The sequence below is a fragment of the Cavia porcellus genome, unplaced genomic scaffold, assembly GCF_034190915.1.
Source record: "Cavia porcellus strain 051 isolate PalLab524CR breed Dunkin Hartley unplaced genomic scaffold, mCavPor4.1 scaffold_12, whole genome shotgun sequence".
In the NCBI taxonomy this organism is placed as follows: Eukaryota; Metazoa; Chordata; class Mammalia; order Rodentia; family Caviidae; genus Cavia; species Cavia porcellus.
In genome coordinates this window covers 50,898,300-50,904,627 of record NW_026947495.1, presented here as the reverse complement: position 1 = coordinate 50,904,627, position 6,328 = coordinate 50,898,300, and the positions used below count along the sequence as shown (strand labels likewise).

The 6,328-nt window shown below is 40.4% G+C and overlaps 1 long non-coding RNA gene across 1 annotated transcript; it reads right to left on the bottom strand.

Annotated features, from left to right (window-relative positions):
* Positions 1–469: 469 nt before the first annotated feature.
* On the bottom strand, positions 470–3,196 carry LOC134478206 (uncharacterized). Its single transcript, XR_010050691.1, has 3 exons — positions 3,120–3,196; positions 2,939–2,986; positions 470–1,577 (listed from the first exon to the last, which is right to left on the bottom strand). It is a non-coding gene; the product is annotated as an uncharacterized LOC134478206 (long non-coding RNA).
* Positions 3,197–6,328: the final 3,132 nt, after the last annotated feature.

Below are 6,328 nucleotides of genomic sequence, written 5' to 3'. Positions count from 1 at the left end.
ACTGACACTTTTGGTGGAATCGTCAATACATTTAACAATACCAATAATAATAAATTTAGAAGTTAATTTTGGAGAAAATTATATTTTTATAATATTTATTTCCTTCAGCAAAATGCATACTTATAAACCTACACAGGAAGAGTTCATGAGAGGGGTGTGTGCACATGTGTGAATGTGTCTGTTTCTGTGTGTGTGTGTGTGTGTGTGTGTGTGTGCAAATAAACTAAAAGAAAAGGTATACTCAAACATGCACTGTAAAAGATGAAAATGCGTGTGGACTACATGTCTAACTATATCAGATTAAATATAAAATCCAATTGTGATATTTTACTCTATTAAATCTGCTTTGTAGTGATCAGTAAGGAAATATTCCTGATAAAAGGTAAGTAAGTATAGTAGATATGAAGTTAAACAACATAATCATAATTTTGTTTTAAAAAATAGAAACAGAAGGACATAGATAAATGCACTAATTTATTCTCCCTAGGAAGTATGATTATAACCAATTTACATTTTCTTAATATTTTTCACAGGTTTATATGTCTTGTACAATGATATGCACTGGTTTCATAATTGGGGAAGAAAAACATTTTTAAACACAATTCACATCATCCTTCAGGGAAACAGCAGACAGCATGGGCAGAAAAAGAAATAGGAAGGCCTGCTTTGAACTCTGAAAGATTTCCTTACTTTGAATGTCATGAAGAATATTTACTTAATAAGTGTTCTGAAAAAAAATTGAGAACAGTTTGTCTTTGCAATCTCCATTAAGCCAGACAGTTTAAAAGGTTTAAACATGTTTTTCCTCCTTCACTATCCACTGGCCAACACAGGACCACTGGAGTACGTTAAACTGGACCTGTGTTTGTTCTGGAGATGTCTGCGTTTGTTGGAGTCAGATGACTTTCACCCCGCCGCTGCCACCAGTACTACATGGTTACTTGTCTTTGAAGATAATTAACTCAAGATCTGCCCCTTCTAATTCTAGTCCTTTCCTGCTTCCTCTTAACTTCTGTATCTCCAATAAAGTATGCTTTCCAGCGTCTGCTTTTTCAAACCCTGCAAGAGGTCTTTCCAGTGATCTCATCCTCTTTACTTTCTCGCTTACTTCCGTGAACGTGCTCAGGTGTTGTAGTCAGGGTTTGCAAGGAAAACAATTTAACACAAGACACATAATTTATAGGACTATTTTATGATAGTCACCCAAAGAGTCACCTAAAAGTTCAGGAAATCTGTCCACACGCTAAAGACTCAAAGAATACAGCTGAGGGCCTGGATTCCATGGCAATGTCCTGCATGAGTCCAGTTGAAGACCTAGAGCCCATGACAGGGTCCTCTATGAGTCCAACTGGATGCCTAGAGCCCATGACAATGTCTTATGCAAGTCTGTTTCATGGATCTGCGTCAGGAAGCCCCAAAGGTCAGCAGTGGAAGCTAAAATGTGCCAGTGGAATGAAGGATATGGGCCAGTAGGCTGAGAGTTCTGCACTGGAGCCAGGAAGCAATGCTTAAAGTAAGGACCAGAGCGTCTCTGAAAAGCACACAGTCATCCATAGCAACTGCAAAGTCCTGAGCTCCTGCAATGATAAAAACAGTGAGTTCATACCAAGGAGTCAGCACAACTGGCTCCTCCAGAGAATCACCAGCACTCCATTTTCCCTTTAGTTATCCTTTAACTCAGTGGTAAAATCCCTCAGGTGGGCCTTCCACACCTAGCACACGCTGATTCAGTTCAGCTGAGTGTGACAAGTTAACCACTGGTTGCCCACCATACTCAGGTTTTTACCATAAATGCAAGCCTGTCATAACCTCAATGTTAATGTTTAAGCTGGGGATATAGCTCAGGGACACAGTGCCTGCCTGGCAAGCTCAAGATCCTGACTTTGATTCCCAGTACCAAATAATAATAATAATAATAATAATAATAATAATAATAATAATAATAATTGACATTTACTTCTCTGACCCTGACAACTAATTTTTTCATCCCACTTTCTGTACCCCAATCCGAACAGTCCCTCCACCCCACAAACTCCTTCAATCTATTGATCCTGCAAATTTTCACTTGTTCTCTGGGCAGCCTCACTCAGTTTTCCTATTACCCAGCTTAAACGTTCCCCTATATTTTTTGTCTGACTCCTGTTATACTGAACTCTCTTTGGTTAAAGCTTAATGACAATTAAATTCAACAGTCTTCTGAGACTGAACAGGGCAACCCAGACTCAAAAAATAATTCAAAAATCTGTCTATTATGCTTTTACTCACATTAATGAACATATCCAGAGAAAAATCTACAGGGGTTACCAAATTAGATGCATGATCATGAGCATTGCAAAGGCAACTGCCACTCCCAGCAATCACTAAGCATTCTCCAGATCATTTACTATTCCACTCTCCTACGTGGCTGCTTCTTATCTAATCTTTTCCTCAATTTCCAGCACCTCACTCCTCCTAAGTAACTAAGAATCCTCCACAGCACCCCCAACCACATGTGTCCTGTGTCCCTCCCCTTCGCAGGCAGTCAGCCTCCATCCGTGTCCGAAGGCCAGCTCCTCTGAGGACACGCTGAACTGTTCAAATCACAGCTCAAAAAGTCTCCCGCTCTATTACTCCTCTCTTTGATTTCTCTATTTCCTGAGAGAGTTTTTAGTCCCTTCATCATATCTTTCTCCAGCTATTGGCAATTCTTTTCTTTCCGGTAAGAAAAAACAAAGAACTCCTTGAAAGAGCTGTCTATATTTGACTGTTTCTAATTTAGCTCTTCCTCCTCCCTATTGAACCTACTCTAATAACACTTCTGTTTAAATTTTGTTCCCCTAAATGTGTTCTTAGTAAGTTCAACAGTAACTTCCACATTGCTAAATCCAATGATCAGTTCTCAGGCCTCATCTTCTTGAGATTATTGGCAGCGTTGGACACAGTTTCTGAAACACTTCACCTGGCTTCCAGGATACTTGCTGTTCTGGCTTTCTTCTGTGTGATAGCTCTGAGGGAAGAAAGCCGGAGAGTGTTGGTTGAACTGGAATTTTACAAGTCTGTCATCAGGAAATCAGGTCAGGGAGAAAAGTAGTTAGAGAAGGCTCAGGAGGCTCACCTCAAAAGGAAAGACAGTAACTGACCTCTGAATGATGCAGTGGGAAAGCCTTGTCCCTGGCTTTGTCCTGGAAGAAGTATCTACACCTCGTCCCAAGGGTACACAGATACTGACATTTACCACATCAGGTCCTGAAGATCAAGGATCCAGGAAAAAGAAAGGGGTGGGGGTACAAGATGATGAAAGGAAGAATAAGAATTACAGCATTAGAAATCTCAACCTCAGTTTAGCAACCGTAGTGCGATAATAGTGATGCCACACCTATATTTATTACTTAACTTTTATAAAGTGCTTTCATACCCATTAACTTTTTATAGCACCCCTGGACAACATAGCTATCTTCCGCCCAAGGTATGGTGACTCTCAGAGATTAAGACAACTTGCTAAGGTTATATAGGAAGTTGTAATATCATTGAAATTAGATCCCAGCTCTGAGAAACCCCAGAAGAGCTGAGGCAGTATAAAAATTCTAGTATAAAAATTCTGGACAATGGAGTCCGAAGCAGCAATGGCTTGGCCAGAAAGACTAAGGAACCAACACCAGATCTTGAGTCTGTGGGCCAAGGATGGGAGGGTGTGAGCTGGCTGGGAGTGGGTGGGCCGCATTAGTGGCAGAGGCACCTCAGGAGCTGAGCTCCTGTAGCCGAAGGCTTTCCATGGCTGAGAGGTAGTGTGGAGGTGGGGAAGCTAAACACTCACTAACAACCGTGTAAGACAATCAATAAGCCTGGTGGTCTCTGTGGAAGATTTGACATTTACCCCTAGAAACTTTTGGCCTCCAGTTAGGGAAGAGGCAAATATTCAACACTGAATGGGATGGCCACTGGGGCTGAGTGAAAAATGAGAAAATTTAAAATTATCTCCTATATTTTCTCAGATGATCATCTAAGGAATTTTAAGCAGTTCATTCAAAGAGGATAAGTTTTCTTAATCAAATAAAAAAATCAACCATTATTCTTTGACATACCCTTTGTGTTTGCAATTTCACTTGTCACAGGTATGTTGAACAAGATAGCCATGAGGCAACTGCTGTTTTTAGGACCCACTTTTCCTTCACATGTGTTCAGTGGATTTAGTATTCCCTTGCTCTAATTGAACACTAGTCACATCCCAGGATGTTTTAATCCCTTTGAGAACCAATGTCAGTTCTTTTAGTGATCAACAGAGTTGAGCTCAGTAATTAGAAAGTCTTACATCATCAGAAACTAGCACTAAGTCTTCTCCTGATACCTTGTTCAGGCTGCTTCACTCACATGACTTATTCTCTGTTTCTCTGCCTACATTCTCCTTCCTTTCCCTTAGTGCCTCTATTTACTAGCCAGTTTCTGCTTGGAACCAGCATAGAAGAGAGACATGGTAAGGAGCGAGGAGATACCCTTCTTAATTGGCTTTGAGCTTTCTGGACTAGATATTGACTCACAATGAGTCTGTCTCCTGGCGCCTGCACAGCTACCCTGTGCATCAAATGCTGAGCCCCTCCCTGCTGTCTCCTAGTCCCTGGCAATGTGCTGTTCCATGATAATCAAGGGTAAGGGACTGACTATCCCAATGTGTCCAGGAATATTATATTTGAGCACTAGAAATTCCCATCCTGGGAAATCTCTCAGTTCTGACACATGAACATACCAGGTCATCCTAGTCATGGACTGCCTGTGAATCCTTTCTATAGTTGTTAATTACTTGGTTTCAAGTCCCTTTTCTCTCTTAAGGTCCTTTGTGTCTCTAAGGCTTAACTGGATAAACTCCTGATTCGTTCACTCAAGCATCCTACATACCATATCTGGTTCACAGACAATTGTACTTTTGCCCCCTGAATTCTGGAAGTAAAATCTCCATCCTCCTGCATTTAATGTTTAACATAATCATCTCCAGATGCACAAGAAAAGCATCTCTCTGGTGTTCCTCTCTTCTTTTTCCTCAAAAGTTTTAATTGTTCTAGACCAATTAGTAGAGACTCCTTCCATCACCTCTGAGAAAGTTCAGCAATAGCGTAGGGACCTTGAGGCATATCCAGTTTGAACATCTTACATTTATTTATTTTTATTTATTTATTTTTTGAGACAGGATCTTATTTTGTTGTCCAGGCTAGTCTTGAACTCACTAGGTAGCCCAGGCTGGCCTTGAACTAACAGCAAGCATCCTACCTTAGCCTCCCAAATGCTGGGATTATAAGTGTATGTCACCATGCCTGGCTGAACATCTTGAGAAGAAACATATTCCTCATGAATTTGGTCAAGTCTATTGAAATCTATGATTTATCTCGTGAGCCCACACACTGCCCTGGTCATAAACTTACTTACCCTGCTTAGTCTGTTCTATACTGCCTGTTACTAAAGACCTTATTAAGGAAATGATCTTTGAAAAACAAATACTTTTTAAAAATCAAAACTTAATTCAAATAAAATTACAAACATTAAATGTCAATAAAATAAAACTTTAATAAAAAGTAAGGATAACCACGCATCCTGAATTTGTTATCTTCACTGAACTATTAAGGTATAAATTGGGTTCTAGTCCTCTGAGAACCCCAAATGCAATAAACATGATTCAAGACCCTCCAAGAGTCCTTTTACTAAGCTTAGGACAGAATAACTGCTCTTTCCAAAGAAATTATTATTATTTCAACATTATTATAGTCAGGGTTTACAAGGGAATAGATTTACAGGATACATAATTTGTAGGATTTTTAAAAAATAATATTCGCCTAAAAAGTCAAATGCAGAAGAGGATAGGAGATCTTCCCACATGCTAGAGATCCAAAAAATCCAGGTGAGGACCTAGAACCCATAGCAGTGTCCTATATGAATCTAGAAGAAGACCTAGAGCCCATGCCAATACCTCCATGAATCTGATTGAACTCCTTGAGCCCACACAATGTCTCATGAAAAAATATAGCAAAGATCTGCACTGGGAAGGTCCAAAGGCCAGTGGTAGAAGCCAGAAAGTCTGCGCCAGTGAAATGAAGGATCTGTGCCAGCAGGCTGATGGATCTGCACTGGAACCAGGAAGTGATGTTCAGGGTAAGAACCACAGCTCCCCTAAAGAGAATCACAGCCATCCTCAGTGACAGTGAGGATCCGACCCGAACTCCTTCAATGATGAGAACAGCTAAGTTAATATCAGGAAGCCAGTGTGACAATCTTTTCAGAAGAATCAACAGCACATCATCTTCCCCTTCAATTCTCCTTTTATGTTGTTGCCAACAATCCTCAGGTGGGCCTTCCATACCCAGCA